Source organism: Schistocerca cancellata, chromosome 9, assembly GCF_023864275.1.
Source record: "Schistocerca cancellata isolate TAMUIC-IGC-003103 chromosome 9, iqSchCanc2.1, whole genome shotgun sequence".
Lineage (NCBI taxonomy): Eukaryota > Metazoa > Arthropoda > Insecta > Orthoptera > Acrididae > Schistocerca > Schistocerca cancellata.
Genome location: NC_064634.1, coordinates 503,769,819 through 503,787,555, shown reverse-complemented (window position 1 = coordinate 503,787,555; position 17,737 = coordinate 503,769,819). Strand labels below are relative to the sequence as shown.

Sequence of the window (17,737 nt, the reverse complement as noted above, 5' to 3'; positions counted from 1 at the left end):
GTTCCTACTTTCGACTGGAAAAAATGACACACACACACACACACACACACACACACACACACACACACACTGAAGCGCTAAAGAACCTGGTATAGGCATGCGTATTCAAATACAGAGTTATGAAAACAGGCAGAATACCTCGATGTCGTCGGCAACGTGTCTGGCGCAGTTGTTAGATAGGTTACTGCTGCTACAACGGCAAGTTATCAAGACTTAACTTCGCTTGAACGTGCGCACGAGCGTTGGGACACAGCATCTCCGAGTCATCGATGAAGTGGGGATTTTCCCGTACGACCATTTCACGAGTGTATCGTAAATATCAGGAAATAGGTAAAACATCAAATCTCCGAGATCGCTGCGACCGGAAAAAGATACAAAAAACGGGACCAATGGCGACTGAAGAGAATCGTTCAACGTGCCTGAAGCACCATCCCTCCGCAAATTGCTGCAGATTTCAGTACTGGGCTATCAACAACTGTAAGTACAACCAATTTACTAGTGCTGGAGGTGTAACATACCAGTTTGCCGTACCTTACTAACACATGTGAATCTGCGTAACTCCAGTCAATCAGAACTGGAGCTGATAGACTTGGACACGATCACATTTCTTGCCGCTGTAATTTCACCAGCCACAAAGCTGCACCTCGAACACTGAAGCCAGCGACGTAAATCACCACCACACACGGTTTAGAAATATCGTACAGACTCATTATACGATATATGAGGGGGGAGTATTCATTGCAAATGACAAAAATATTGTCTCTATAGAGGTCGAATTTGAGTGCGACGTTGAAGTTATGTGGTCGAATACAACAGGTCTCGCTGAGACGAAGTTAATTCTTGAATGTTTTTACGGGACACCCGATAGCGCTGTGGCAGTTCTAGAGTGATTCAAAAGAAGTCTACGGCCAGTAGCGCGTAAATACTATAGATCAAATGATCAAATGTGTGTGAAATCTTACGGGACTTAACTGCTAAGGTCATCAGTCCCTAAGCTTACACAGTACTTAACCTAAATTATCCAAAGGACAATCACACACACCCATGACCGAGGGAGGACTCGATCCTCCGCCGGGACCAGCCGCACAGTCCATGACTGCAGCGCCCTTAGACCGCTCGGCTAATCCCGCGCGGCTACTACGGATCATGCGATACTAGGTGGAGGCGACTTTCTCCTACGAGTATAGATTTGGACGTCTATGTTTTCATTGCAGGGGGTACAGACAGACAGTCTTCCGAAATTCTTTTGAACACGTTTTCTGAAAACAGTCTTGAGCAGATACTTCGGCAGCACTCGTGCAATGAGAGTTTTTAGATATTGTAGCTACAAGCAGGACGGCTTCATAATGCAGACAGGTGTTAGTGATCATGATACCGTGGCGACTATGGTTACGAAAGTCAATAAATCAGTCAAGAAGGCTAGGAGAGCGTGTCGACCAGAAAGAACAGATATGGAATTTTAGCATCTCACTTACACTATGAACTCATACCATTTAGTTCCAGAATTATGCACGTAGAGGAATTAAGAGCAAACTTTAAACAGATTGTACATTGTGCTCTGGATGTGATTGAAGCGATTTCACAGCTCTACAACAACTTTATTATTTGAGATATTTTCACAATGCTTTGCACACACATACAAAAACTCAAAAAGTTTTCTTAGGCATTCACAAATGTTCGATATGTGCCCCTTTAGTGATTCGGCAGACATCAAGCCGATAATCAAGTTCCTCCCACACTCGGCGCAGCATGTCCCCATCAATGAGCTCGAAAGCATCGTTGATGCGAGCTCGCAGTTCTGGCACGTTTCTAGGTAGAGGAGGTTTAAACACTGAATCTTTCACATAACCCCACAGCAAGAAATCGCATGGGGTTAAGTCGGGAGAGCGTGGAGGCCATGACATGAATTGCTGATCATGATCTCCACCACGACCGATCCATCGGTTTTCCAATCTCCTGTTTAAGAAATGCGGAACATCATGATGGAAGTGCGGTGGAGCACCATCCTGTTGAAAGATGAAGTCGGCGCTGTCGGTCTCCAGTTGTGGCATGAGCCAATTTTCCAGCATGTCCAGATACACGTGTCCTGTAACGTTTTTTTCGCAGAAGCAAAAGGGGCCGTAAACTTTAAACCTTGAGATTGCACAAAACACATTAACTTTTGGTGAATTGCGAATTTGCTGCACGAATGTGTGAGGATTCTCTACCGCCCAGATTCACACATTGTGTCTGTTCACTTCACCATTAACAAAAAATGTTGCTTCATCACTGAAAACAAGTTTCGCACTGAACGCATCCTCTTCCATGAGCTGTTGCAACCGCGCCGAAAATTCAAAGCGTTTGACTTTGTCATCGGGTGTCAGGGCTTGTAGCAATCGTAAACGGTAAGGCTTCTGCTTTAGCCTTTTCCGTAAGATTTTCCAAACCGTCGGCTGTGGTACGTTTAGCTCCCTGCTTGCTTTATTCGTCGACTTCCGCGGGCTACGCGTGAAACTTGCCCGCACGCTCACTGCAGACCGATCCGTTGATTTCCCCTTACAGAGGCATCCAGAAGCTTTAAACTGCGCATACCATCGCCGAATGGAGTTAGCAGTTGGTGGATCTTTGTTGAGCTTCGTCCTGAAGTGTCGTTGCACTGTTATGACTGACTGATGCGAGTGCATTTCAAGCACGACATACGGTTTCTCGGCTCCTGTCGCCATTTTGTCTCACTGCGCTCTCGAGCGCTCTGGTGGCAGAAACCTGAAGTGCGGCTTCAGCCGAACAAAACTTTATGAGTTTTTCTACGTATCTGTAGTGTGTCGTGACCATATGTCAATCAATGAATGGAGCTACAGTGAATTTATGAAATCGCTTCAGTCATTTGCAATACCCCTGTATGTCCCTAGTAAGTGGGTTAAGGACGGAAAAGACTCAAAGTAGTTTAACAATAAAATTCGGAAAATGCAAAAAGCAAATGCTTTTGCACTCTCGGTTCACACGAGACAGTGCAAATGAAGAGAGGCAAACTTTAGCAGAGACTCGTGCGACTGCGAAAACGCTGATGCGCGAAGCGTACAACAGCCATCAGCGTCACACCTTAGCAGATCTGGCAGAGAACCCGAGAAAATTCTGGTCTTACGTAAAGTCGCTAAGCGGGTCTAAGACTTCCGGCCACTCACTCGTTGCCCAGTCTGGTGCGTCAGTTGAAGATAGCAAAACGGAAGCCGAAGCGTTTAAGAAATTATTCGTGCAGGAGGACTGTGCAAACATACCGTTGTCCGACCATCGCACAGACTCTCATGTGGACGACATAGTAATGAGCGTCCCTACCGCAAGGAAACAACTGAAAGAGACAAGTAAGTCACCAGGTCCGGATGGAACCCCAATACGGTTTTAGGAAGAGTACTCGAAAGCACTGGCCCTGTACTTAGCTTGCATTTATCGCGAATCTTTCGCCCAGTGCAATGTCCCAAGTGACTGGAAAAAAGCACGGGTGACTTCTGCCTATAAGAAGGGCGAAAGAACGGATGCGCGAAAGTGCAGTCCTATATCCGTAACACTGGTTTGTTGCAGAATTTTCGAACATATTCCCAGTCCAAATATAGTAAATTTCCTGTAGACAGGAAAGCTTCCGTCCACGAATCAACACGGTTTTAGAAAGCAACACTCGTACGAAACTCAGCTTGTCCTTCTGGTATAGATTTCAGTTGGCCCACTTCGTGTTATACAGTGATGTGCACGCAGCATAGCTTAACGAATAGTACGCGAATACATTGACCGCGCCGCGACAAACGCGCTCCTCGTGTTATCGGTACGTCGGACGAAGCTGTGCGCTGGCGCGCTGCGCAGACATGTGGACCCCACGAGTGGTGCCAATAATCGCCAGGTGGCAACAGCGTAGTTTTCATTCAGTCACTATTATAAATTATACGCTGAAACGTTCCTCGTAAATCTGTGGTGTCACCGCCAGACACCACACTTGCTAGGTGGTAGCTTTTAAATCGGCCGCGGTCCGCTAGTATACGACGGACCCGCCTGTCGCCACTGTCAGTAATTGCAGACCGAGCGCCGCCACACGGCAGGTCTAGAGAGACGTACTAGCACTCGCCCCAGTTGTACAGCCGACGTTGCTAGCCATGGTTCACTGACAACTACGCTCTCATTTGCCGAGACGATAGTTAGCATAGCCTTCAGCTACATTTGCTACGACCTAGCAAGGCGCCATTACCAATTGATATTGTGATTATAAAGCCTGTACAGTAGCGAGAGATGTTCTACAAATGTGGATTAAAGTTAAGTATTCCAGAAGGTACGTACTTTTTTTTATAGCATTCATTACGTATCCTGTTTCAGACCTTACGCCAGCCTGCGTGAGCTTAGCGTGCATTTCGGTCTCGTCAAACAAAACAGTGTTGGCACTTCTGCCGACACTTCAAAATCAGTAAAAACTGTATCAAATTCGTACAGTAGTTCCTGGGATTAATCCTAAAACACGGAAAGAAGCGAGCAGTAGAGCTGGATTTATGTATCTAGACAAGAGAAATGATTCAATACTTCTAAACTAACATTTCTATTTGTTAATGAATATGAAATTTAGATCAAAAGGTTCGAACCGGCAGCTTTATGAACACCAGAATTTCGCGTTACGCACTAACCTACCGACGACTACGTTAATACATCAGAAACGCTGTGTACTAACAGCGCTCGGAGACGATCTAATCTTCAAATGCGATTCTTCTCGAGTTTGTTGGGGAATTCCGACTCACTCGTTCAGAAAATTACTGGACGGGGTCTGAGCTCCAAACACTGTTAAGTACGGAGGAAACGCGATGCTGTGAGTACGGAGGAACTGGGCCGCCTTCGTCGCTACCGGCCGCCTGCGAGCTGTGCCAGTCCTGGCGTCAGGTCAGATTCTCGCTCCCTGTCTTTCGCCGGCAACTGGAGGAGAAGCGGTCGCGTGAACTTGCTGGTCACCAGGCTTTTAACGAACTCGCCGTATTAAATTTGAATCTGGTGATGCCAGAGAGGAAAAAACTATGTGCCGGAACCGCTTTTCCCTCTCCATTTTCCTCATCCGTAATGACACGAACTCAAGACCGCACAGCACAAGCACTCGTCACAGTCAGCCACACGACACAGACACAAGGCTGACACTTTGTGACAACGTGGAGGGGGCGGCAGCGGTAGGCCGCCTCCACTAGAACCTTACCTAGAACAACAACGCAGAGTCCCCACTTCTGCTCACCTGCGCTCATTCCTTACTATCGCACTAATTTGAAGGGGACCAGGCTGTAACGTCCAGTGCGTAAGGTCTCCTAGCGACAGACTCGAGCGAGTTTGGAGTTTGCCAAGCACAGCAAGCTGCCGATTACCTAGCTTAATGCCGACCCGAGACTGCACGAAGCAGTAGTTAAAGAATAATCCACCGGAAACTGATCCCGTATTTAGAAAACAAGTTACATGGCGCACTTGTAAACTCGCTGCATTACTTACACTGATAACTTGTTTACAAGATCACGCTTAGAGGGCACTATTTCGCATTACTTGCTTTCGGTTCAGTATCGGAAAAACAACTCTGCAATCTTTTTCTGTTTCTGACGGCTCTCGACCTTCCACCATAATCGAGTCCATCAAACGCGGAAACGCGGGTTCTACTATGCCAAGACTGCTTGGTAGCTACAATAGGAAAACACAATTAATTAGCAGGAGTACAAAATAAGAAAGTATTTATTACTTAACTGGCTGACAATTATAGAAGACGCGACTAGACTAAGCGTCTGTAGGATGACGTAATTTACACGTCACAAATCTTGCAGCGACGAGTTAATCTCTCGTAATCTCGAATGTCGAATCCGGTGAATATGAAGACTAACTTGGAACGGAGCTACAAAGACTTGATGACAGCCGGCCGCGGTGGTCTAGCGGTTCTGGCGCTGCAGTCCGGAACCGCGGGACTGCTACGGTCGCAGGTTAGAATCCTGCCTCGGGCATGGGTGTGTGTGTTGTCCTTAGGATAGTTAGGTTTAAGTAGTTCTAAGTTCTAGGGGACTTATGACCACAGCAGTTGAGTCCCATAGTGCTCAGAGCCATTTGAACCATTTGACTTGATGGCAGCAGTGACTGAGCTGCAGGCGATGGCTGACATCGGCGCTGCCTGACCACGGAGCGCGGCTACGAGCTGTAGACTGGCACAACCGCACTACATTCCTGCTGCACATGAAAAGTGGCCTAGCGGCGAACGTAAGTACTGAAACGTGCTGGGTACTCTTTGGCTAACACAGCCGTTCTTCTGTTCCGTTTATCGAGAGAATCATAGCCGGCGGATCGATCTGTCAGGCGGCGGTGTGATCGTAAGACTGACGACATCACAGTTTCTGTTTTTCGTTCACTTTTTCCTAGTGAACGTTCTCATTTTTTCGGAGAGCCAAAAAAAATCAATATAGTCAAGCGAATTTTTCTGCATACTCTAGACACAGATCTACGCGTTTCAGTGCCTTAGTGTTTGCCTCGTGTTCGCACTCTACCTTTACTGAACGGTTCATTTACTACAGCGGCTTCTGTTATTTGCTCAAAACCCGCTTCACAGTTACTGCTACTTAACCGCCCGTTGACGTTTAAGTCAACGACGTCTTCACAATCAACAATTTACAGTTGGAACGAAAATGTACACTATAATTATAGCATAATACTTCATGCTCGGTTTATTACTTCTTTTAAGAAATCGCGGAACAATGCGGGGATAATCCGCAGCGGGTTCTGCACCAAGCCGACTGCCCTACACACGTCACAATCAGCTTTCGGGCAGTGTGTTCACACAGTCACTTCCCCAACATCTCTCGACCGTTCCACTCTCGAGTAGCTCGTGGTAAAGACGAGCAGCTAAATCATTCCGCGCGAGCTCTCATCTCTCTACTTTACTGCCATGGTCGTGGTGCTGGTGGGTCAGCGAGCCCAGAACCAGTCTCCGCCCCTGGAGGTAGCGGGTTCAGAGCCCGAGTTTTTTTTTCTCGATCCAGGTCCTCTAATCACCCTGCTAGGAAGTGAGTAGTTCCGTGGATCTTTCCTGGAGGTAAAAACCGGCCGGCTCGCCCCCCCCCCCCCCCCCCCCCTCACCCAGCGCCGCAGGGTACGTTCTCGGATTCGGAGGAGACAGTTGATGGCTGTAACTTCTGAAAACATCTCGCCATACCGAAGCACGCCTTTGCTTTCATTACTTCCACCCGAACTCGCTTATAACATCCGTAACTCTGTTTCGCGAAAATACAAAACTGCCTGCTATTCTTTAAACTTTTTCGATTTCTTCCGTCAATAGGTTCTGCTAAGGATCTCACACCGTCCACGCAGTACTTAGGAAGAGGGCGGACAATCGTAATGCAGCCAGTGTCTTTAGCAGAGTTGTTGCAGCTTCCAAGAGTTCTACTAACACAGCGCAGTCTTTGGTTCGCCTGACAGGGAACCAGATAATTATCCAGAAGTTAGATTAGATAAACACGCTAATCTAAGTGTATTACTAATTGCACGTGATAAATGAAAAATGTAAGAATGTCAAGATAACGTCGAATTAGCACTTCATCAGCTAAACGAAACATCTACATAATACCACCTGAAAAATTTCATTACATGAAACGAAAATTACGTTCTTTCAATTAACAACCTAGTAATTGAGTAGGTGTTGTGTTTTAATTATCTACCTATGACACGAGTTATAATTATGATACGGTGGAAAAAGAGAAAAAATTTCCAGCAATGTGAGGAACAACAATAAACAGAACAAACATGAAAAGGTATAAATATTACAATTCAGTCGTCAAGGAAAAACCTCGAAAGGTGTAAATATTACATTTCAGCCGTCAAGGAATGAAGAAAGCTGAACCTCTTTATCACGAGGTACACTTTACGACCAAGAAACGACCCACCACGAAGAAATTACCCGAATGGGGCGGAAATCGGAAGATGTGATGTACATGTATATACAAACACAAAATGACTGCAGTTTCAGAAAATGTGGATGATTTACTCAAGAGAAGAGCTTCGCAAACTGAGTAAGTCAATACGCACTGGTCCACCTCTGGCTCTAATACAAGCAGTTATTCGGCTTGGCACTGATTGATAGACTTGTTGAATATCTCCCTGGGGGGGTAGCGTGAGAAATTCAGTCCAATTGGCACGTTAGGTCGTCAAAATCTCGCGACGATTAGAGGACCATGCCCGTAATGCTCCAAACGTTCTCAGCTGGGCAGAGATCCTGCAACCTCACTGGCCAAGGCAGGGTTTTCCGAGCACGGAGACAAGCAGTAGCAACTCTCGCCGTGTGCGGGCGGACATTATCTTGTTGAAATGTAAGCTTGCCAGGAAGGGCAACAAAAAGTTCTGCTGCTATGAAAAGTAGTGGCACCCTAGACCGTCACGCCTGGTTGTGAGGCTGTACGGCGGGTGACTGACAGGTTGGTATTCCAGCGTTGCCCGGAGCGTCTCCAGACACGACTTCGGCCTGGAATCTCATTGACCGCAGTAGAGTTGTCTTCAGTGATAAGCCCCGCTTCGAGCTGACCACGATGACCAGCGAAGTCGTATCTGGAGACCTCCAGACAGGAGTGGAGTGCCAACCTAACTGTCGCCAGTCATGCGGCCCGATAAACAGAATCGATGTTGTGCGGTGCCATATCTTTTCATAGCGGCACTTCTTTCGGCCAGCAAGGTTCACGGATCTCTCTCCATTTGACAACGTTCGGAGCATTATGGACACGGCGTTCCAACGATCTCGGGATTTTGACGATCTAACGCGCCAACTGGAAAGAATTTGGCACGTTATCCCTCATAAGAGCAAACAACAGCTCTGCCAATCAATGCTAAGCCGAATAATCGCTTGCATAAGGGCAAGAGATGGAGCAGAGCGTTATTGATTTGCTCAGTTTATGAAGCTCCTTCGCTTGAATAAAACATCCAGTATTTCTGACATTGTAATCATTGGTTTGTCTGCAAATGTACATCACATCTACCGATTTCTGTCCCACTGAGCTAATTCTTCATGGTGCGTCGTTTTTTCTTTTTTTTTTACCACACGCAGGCACATATGTAAACTAGAGCAGCAGATATGATAGTACGTACGTACGGATGTAGTAGTCTGTCAGCCACCTTCACAGTACTGTCAGCGCACGCCTACTTACCTGAAATGAGGAAACAATACATTAACACCTTCTCCCGAACTGCAGCCGGGAACTTGCTTTGAGGGAAGAAATTAAGTGATCTGTAGTCATACTGCATGGTCAGGGTGACAACTGGAGACACAGGGCAGACGGCGCCATCGGCTGACTCAGATGAGGCGAGGTAGGTTAGGACGGGGTGGGGTGGGGAAACACGTACAACTGAAGCTTCTATTAACTGCAGAACTGTTTGGATACACGTTGTTCCACATTAAGCGTGCGTAGATAATGTACGACGGGCAGCACGTAGCAGTATCACTGCATCGACCATTCACCTAAAGCGCAACATATGTCATTTAACGTTCGTTGGGTCGACGATAGTGGGACTTAGCGCTATCCTCTCGCCTACTACAGACTTAACTTGACGCCACGTGGAATGAAAATTTCAACGGTCCAAGAGAGTCGCTCAAGAATCTAATAAATGAAATGAAATTTAGTACAGAATTAATGGCCGGGAGACCATGTCTGAGATTCCCCTGACACGTACGAGTCTTCGTACCATATGCAACTTCAGCCGCTGATCATTTCATCTCGTATTCATCAGAAAGACGCGAAGTCTCAGGAGCGTCAGACAGAGAAACTTGCACCAGGTCGCCGGAAAAACCCAGACGGGTGAGCGTCGGCCAATGATGCCCGACCATCAGTTCTTCTTCTTCACCACTTCCGCGATTTGCATGTATAATGAAGATGACATGAAATGAAGAGGACTACACACACACACACACACCTCCAACCCGGCCAGGGATCGATCCCGCGACCCGTGATCTAGGGGCAGCAACGCTAAGCACTTTCTTTTCTGTCCGTTTCTTAATCGTCTTTCTTCATCGGTGAGAGTGATCCTGTGCGGAGTCGAATGAGGTCTCTCAAAGAGAGAATTTCACTCAGAATGCGCTGAGTTATCGCGCTCGCACGAGCAGCTAGCACTCGAGAAAATACACTGCTCTGGTGTAACATTCTGCATTGATGTATTAAAACTGCACTACATCTCCAAACTTCGTATGTGAAGGATGTTATATATACTGTAATATATACTGTACTTTTATTCAAACCATGTAAAGTATGCCGCCACACTCTAGAAGTAAATAAATAAATAAAGGAAATAATTTAAAAAAAATATCATTTGTAAAAGTGTCTTCCGGCGTTACCACATGTACCAATTTTTCAAGTTGTGTTTAATTTGAATTCAGTTTAGGTTACTGAGATATCAACTACTTCTTGAGTAATAGACAACATTAATTAATTGACACCAGTCTCACTAGTAATTTCATTTATTACAGCGAACGGTTTCAACTAGCTCCTAGCCATCAAGGGGTTCTATAACAAGTTATGCTTACTGTGGAAATCATCGTTTTCACTCCCGGTTAACAACAAGTTTAACAAAACATACAAGTATGTGTCACCCAGTGTGGATTTGGTTAGTCTCCCCAACTGGCGGATATGATGGGTACAGGCCAAATAAAATATCTCGGGCCGACCAAAACTAGCAGCTGCTTTCTTGTAGTACGATGTCGGCTTATCAGAAGCTACAGGAAGAGAACCCTGAAAGTAAATTACACTGTCCTCCAAGCGTTCACGGTTGTGTAGCGGACCACTTTTCCACTCACACAAAAAATAAAATGCTAAAAAACCCAATGATACTCTTTAGAAAAATTGCAACTTTGGACGGCGAACAAGCGATAAAAAAACGAACGTGACATTTCGATGTAACAATGTGCAAAGTGTATCTACAAAAGTGAATGTATTGACAAATTCAGAGTGGACATTACTGTACCGTACTTTCCGGAACCAAGTGTTTCAAAGAGAAGAAGAGCTTTGCGTCTTTGTATTGGAGTATCGAAAACTGTAAGGGCCAAAGCAGGAGTTTCCAATATCATAGATAAAATAGGGAATAAAAGAAACACAAATTAAGAATTCATTAGTGAACATATTGTGAAGGTTGAAATGACACAATTTGCAGCGAAGTTTTGATTATTATACTATGTGCATCCACGAATCGTGCAAAAGGCCAGGAGAAAGGTGCTTTCTGGACAACTCTCCGAGAGACTATAGACAAAATCTCAGGAAGGAAGAAAGTGATTATTGAGGGAGACTTGAAAGCAAGCGTAGGAATCAAGGAATCATGTACTATTGAGGGGAAAATACAGAGAAGCAGTATATAATGACCATGGACTGCCTGAAATTCGCGAAATTTCATCTAAGAATTACCAACTCTTTTTGAATATAAAGACATTAACAAACAGCCTGTACTTGGCAGCAAGAACGATTTACAAACGATTATACAGTCATTACACACAAAAGTAGTTTCACGGTGGCTGATTAAGAGCTTCCAGAGGGGGTCAAGATTATATCAGACCACTATTTGATGTAAATAAAGTGTTATCACCGTGGATAATACTGAGAGAAAATAACATTAGTGCTATAAAAATAAACTACAGTGAAGAGCATGAAAATGAGCATTGTATCAACCGCTTACAGGACAAAAGTACGAGTATAAGAACGTTATTTCCTGCCGGAATGGGGAGGATACTGGATGAATCGTTTGAAGGAGGTACAGAAGAAATGTACGTATACAGAAAGACCTATTTCAAAAGTGTAGCAGCAGACGTGCTCGACGTATACCGTCATCAGGTGGTATAAATCTGGAGCTTTGGAAATACACTGCCGGGAAAAAATTAGCAGCCCCTCTTAGAGATTTCGAATTCACTCACGACGTATTGCTGCAACAGTGCACATGGAGCACATTAAATGATTACGTGGGAAGCCTTCACGGCCGGCACCGACTCTGGCATCCAGTCGATCGTACATATGGCGAATTCTGTCCTCAGATACATTAGTCCACACCTGCTCGACCTGTTCACGTAGTTCTGTAAGAGTTGTTGGCTAACGAGTCGCACGAATCACTTTTCGTCCCATCGTATCCCACACGTCCGCAGCTCGTGGTCTTGCGGCAGCGTTCTCGCTTCCCGCGCACCGGGTCCCGAGTTCAGTTCCCGACGGGATCAGGGATTTTTCCTGCCTCGAGGTGACTGGGTGGGTCGTGTCGCCTTCATCATCATCATCATCATTCATCCGCATTACGGTCGGAGGAAGGCAATGGCAAACCATCTACACTAGGACCTTGCCTAGTACGTCGGTGTGGATCTCCTGCATCGTCTCATACGCTCCTCGGAGTAAGGGACATCTTCATATCCCACACATATTAGATTGTAGGTAAGTCCGGAGATCGTGTTGGCCACGAAAATTACTGCACGCCTTGCAGAGCACGTTAAGTTGCAAGGGCAGTGCATGTGCTAGCATTATCCTGTTGGAACAACCCATCACCTTTATGTTGTGAGACCGACAAAAGATCAGGTCCAACAACGGTCTGCACGTACCGAGTGCTAGTCAGCGTCCCCTCCATAGAGACCAAAGTCGTAGCTTACCGTACCACAGACCATATGGCCTGGCGTGGGACCAATGTGTGTTGGTCAAATGCACTCTACGAGACAGCGCTCAGCGACGTCGTACGTGCAAACGACCAGTCACTTGCGTGCAGGCAGAATCTGCTTTCATTGCTGAAGACCACGGCACGCCGTTCCATCTTCCAAGTAATCCTCTGACGGCACCAGCGGAGCCTTGCACCTCGACGCAGTGGCGTGAGAGGAAGGCGGCCTAGAGGTGGGCGTGCCCGTAGTCCCACTGCTAACAACGGTTTCGCAGCAGTTCGTGTTGCCCGACACGTCTGGGCTCACCAGCCCTCCTCCCTGTGCTGTGGCAGCTGAGCGCTCTGCCACCGCTGCCCTGACAACACGACGGGACGGTCCTGGCGGGCGGCTGTGCTGCGTGGACGTCCAGAACCTCGTCCACCGCTGTGACAACGTTCACGTGACCAGTGATACCAGATCGTTGCACAACTAACGCAGCACATCCAACTTGCGTGGCAATTCTCCGAAGGAGCCATCCCGCCACTCAATGGTAGCTACGCTGTTGGCGGACGACGTTGAAAGCCATATCAGTGCATCTACTATCCCCTAAGTGGCATATGCCGTCATCGGATCAAAATCGATGTCGTCTTCCCAGGTGTACTACTCTTTTGTTTTGCGACAGAATATGATGGTAACAGTTGCGAAATTAATGACAGGATTATTCAACGAAACATTACATGGAGACGTAATACCTAGAGAAATGAAGGTAGGTTACAGAAAGTAAAGGTACAGTTCCGCTTTCTGACCCTATACCGACCAATCTGGGTCGACCGACCGCCGTGTTACCGTCTGCCAATCGTCTCACTGGATGCGGTGCGGAGGGTGATGTAGACAGCACAGAACTCTTCCGCCCGTTGTAGGGCGTCTCAACCTAGGAAGTAATCGGTCGAGTACTTGCCGTGTTGGTCTGGCTGAGCGCACCGCGTAGCAGGCCTCCCGACAAAAAAAAAACGTTCCTCACATCACCGTGAATCGAACCCAGGTGCCCCGCAGAGCAGTCAGCCGCGCTCACCACTTATTTACGGAGTCGGACGGAGCTAGGCTATATATGATGGCTGGGTGTTGCGTGCTGTCCTTAGGTTAGTTAGGTTTCACTAGTTCTAAGTTCTAGGGAACTGATGACCATCGATGTTAAGTCCCATAGTGCTCAGAGCCATTTGAGCCATTTTTTTAAGAAAGGAGGCGGCAAAATTTGTTGGAACTATCACGAATTTATGTTACAGACCTATAATGCAAATTTCAAGGAAAATAGCACAATAATAAAATAATAATAATTATGATAGCACAGTAATAAAATAATAATTATGCTACTAACAATTATAATAAAAGACAGAATGGGAAATAATTTTAGGACCCACGAAAAGCAGCTGGTAAGTCATGTTTTCACATCACGACAGGTTTGCAAAAAATACAGAGAAAAATGATAAAGTATCAGATTAGTTTTCATAGATTTAGAAAATGCACATGTAAGGCCATTCCGAGGGAACTGCTCTGCGAAGTACCGAGCGAGGTGGCGCAGTGGTTAGCACACTGGACTCGCATTCGGGAGGACGACGGTTCAATCCCGTCTCCAGCCATCCTGATTTAGGTTTTCCGTGATTTCCCTAAATCGTTTCAGGCAAATGCCGGGATGATTCCTTTCAAAGGGCACGGCCGATTTCCTTCCCCATCTTTCCCTAACCCGAGCTAGCGCTCCGTCTCTAATGACCTCGTTGTCGACGGGACGTTAAACAACACTAACCTAACCCCAACCCTGCTCTGCGAAGTGTAACAGCTGGTCTCGTACGGCCGGCGCCTGCGACTCGACTACCGTGCACGACAGTCGTGTACGGCGAGTGGCCAACCTCTTCGCCTGCTGGCAAACAGTCCGGTGTACGCGGACGGGCAGGGTTGTTTTCCAGCGAGTCTGGCCGCAGGTGTCGTTAAATTACAGTATCGTTCCGCGACGCCCGTACTCTGACCTGTGACATCCACCAGCGTACAAACCGCCGCCTCTGCACCACGTCGTGGGACGTCATTTCAGACGTCGCCTCAGAGGTCTAACTTCGCGGCACTTCGTCTAACAACCAATCGAGGACATTTCATACACAGTGACGGGCAGTACGCTGTAACCAATCAACGCAACAAACATGCACCGTTTTGTTATTCGTATCGAATCCAGAGAGCACTGTTCTGTTTGTTCAAATGCTGAATAAACTCTTGTTCTGCTTACTTGGGTTTCCGTATCCTGTAGTGTGCAAGTTCACCACTAGGACACTTCGTAACATATGGCAGGCACAGAGAACTGCATAATTAAAGTAATACAAGATATGTCTAAACATAATGAACGCCAAATAAGCAACTGTTAATATACTATCAGAGAAATTTAGAACAAGCAAAGGCCTTTTACAACGCTGGCCCGCGTCGGCACTGCTATGAAGTATGTATTTCACACACTACCTGTATCTACCTTACGGCCGGAACAACTCTACGTTGTAACACATCAATATGGGCAACGTACGCTTACTGTTCGCCCTCGGTAAGTCGACCGTTCGCGTGATGGTTGTCGCGAACGGCAGGAGGCGTGCCTTGCCTCACATTACGACAATCCTTACACCATACATGATACATATCGCATATGACGTGTTGATACCAACATCTCGGTCAGGTGACTGGTGGTGGCATCCATTTCCAGACGACTTCTGGAATACGGGCGAGCTTATCTTTATCTCATTTCTATTTTTAGCAAATGTTTCTGTATTGCAATGGTGAAATCTATTGCAGGTTCTGGCCGCACCGAAGATATGTGAAAGCTGGTAATATGTCGTTCGTAAGCAAATTTTTTCAAACTTCGGATGTATATTGGTCCTCGGATATAAAACTCTATGAATGACGATGATTTAGAGACAATTGCTCTCGAGGTATTCACTGAACAACTGCCAATACAATGTTTCATCCGTCCACGTATACAAACGACAACACTCGCATTAGTGTTGTGAATTCCGGAGAAATTATGTTAACCATGCTACTACAAGTGCAATACTAAAACAAGTCGTTCAATTGTAAAATCAGTGATCGATGATAGGGGAGGGTGTGTCACTGAAATGATACAAGATTTGGGATGGACATCATGAAAACAAAGGCGTTTTTCGTTGCGGCGGGGTCTTCTCAAGAAATTTCAATCACCAACTTTCTCCTCCGAGTGTGAAAATATTTTGTTGGCGCCGACCTACATAGGGAGAAACCATCAGCATAATAAAATAAAGGAAATCGGAGCTCGCACGGAAAGATATAGGTGTTCGTTTTGTCCGCGCGGTGTTAGAGAGCGGAATGATTGAGGAGTATAGTGAAGGTGGTTCGATGACCCCTCTGCCAGGCACTTAAATGTATGTAATTTGCAGAGTATCCATGTAGGTGTTGATTTAAGTTACAAATGAGACGAACTGTCAGTTCCACTTGACACAGCGCGTAGCGACAGAAACCCGATTGTGGGCACTACGCTGGGTGACCCGGCTGTCGGTTTGACGGCGCGCTGTGACGGCACTGGGGGAAACCCCCACACCAGGGCCGGCCAGGATCTTGGCTCGGCCACCGTGCCCGGGCCCGCGAGCCAAAGAGCCCGGCTAGGGCGCCTCCCCCACCGCCACGCAACGCTGTCTGGCCGTGAGGAGAGAGACGAGAGATCACTGCGAACACGCCGCACTTAAACGCCAGTACTGTATATTACTTGCTTTTATGTTTCACATTTCTCTACAACACAAATCACAAAACAGATTTTCCGTATTATTTATTTTTGACGAGTCGAAGAGATAATTTTTGCTTGGTACAAACTTTCGGCATACGGACAGACGTAGACACATTAACAGAGTTTCAAGTTGTCACGTAATAGCGACGTATTTAGTTTCATTATCGAAGAGAGATCGGTGACACACACATGTTAATCGAAATATTGAAGCACTTTAGCAACCTCATACAGAGGCATGGAAATTCTACCTGCAGAAAAAAATGTAGATATAAATGGTGACCAACTGAAACCCTCAGCTGCCAACAGGTGTTGTTGATATACCTCTATGTGGACAGCTGAAAATGTGTGCCCCGACCGGGACTCGAACCCGGGATCTCCTGCTTACATGGCAGACGCTCTATCCATCTGAACCACCGAGGACACAGATGAATAGCGCGACTGCAGGTACAAATGTCTATAAGGTACATTATGTATCTAGATTGTGGACAGTTGGGAATGTGAGTCTCACGGGAAGCGTGCAAGGGATAAGTCCCTGCAGTCGCGCTATTCATCTGTGTCCTCGGTGGCTCAGATGGATAGAGCGTCTGCCATGTAAGCAGGAGATCCCGGGTTCGAGTCCGGGTCGGGGCACACATTTTCAGCTGTACACATCGAGGTATATCAACAACACCTGTCGGCAGCTGACGGTTTCGGTTAGTCATCATTTATTCCAGGGAGAAGCTGCACGGTCATCAACAGTATTCTGTTCTTTCGAGAACAGTTACTGTCATATAAATGTAGACATCTTGGGCAGTTTCAACGTAAAAAGATTTGTCGTTAAAATGGAATTACCTTGCAGGTCAATGAGTTACATTGACAAGTTCACAGGACCGCTTTCAAGCGAAACGGCGAACGGTCTCGAAAAGAGCTTGAAAACAGATGCTTGATTAACAGTGTCCTCAAAACCTCGTAATTCTTTCACGGTCACAACGAATTCTTCGAACCTCGCGTTTTCTTCAACGCCAGTGAGGTTAGGCGACTAGAGTGTCTTTGTCAGAATGTGTCCCTTGTACAACACCATTTTCTTTTCAAACGCAACCACATTAAATGAGAAAGAAGTTACAGGGGACAGGCAAAATAATGTGAACACCTGTATTTACTTGGGAATGACTTATTAATAAGGCCTCTGAATGCAAATACGAGCCGGCCGCGGTGGCCGAGCGGTTCTAGGCGCTATAGTCCGGAACCGCACTGCTGCTACGGTCGCAGGTTCGAATCCTGCCTCGGGCATGGATGTGTGTGATGTCCTTAGGTTAGTTAGGTTTAAGTAGTTCTAAGTTCTAGGTGACTGATGACCTCAGATGTTAAGTCCCATAGTGCTCAGA

General features: G+C 46.5%; 1 protein-coding gene and 1 non-coding gene across 2 annotated transcripts in view; both read right to left on the bottom strand.

Annotated features, from left to right (window-relative positions):
• The window catches only part of LOC126100252 (serine/threonine-protein kinase SIK3-like), a 541,515-nt gene that overhangs the window by 232,359 nt on the left and 291,419 nt on the right, over positions 1 to 17,737 (bottom strand). The window lies entirely within an intron of this gene.
• Positions 16,720 to 16,793, bottom strand: Trnat-ugu (transfer RNA threonine (anticodon UGU)). The gene has a single exon. It is a non-coding gene; the product is annotated as a tRNA-Thr (tRNA).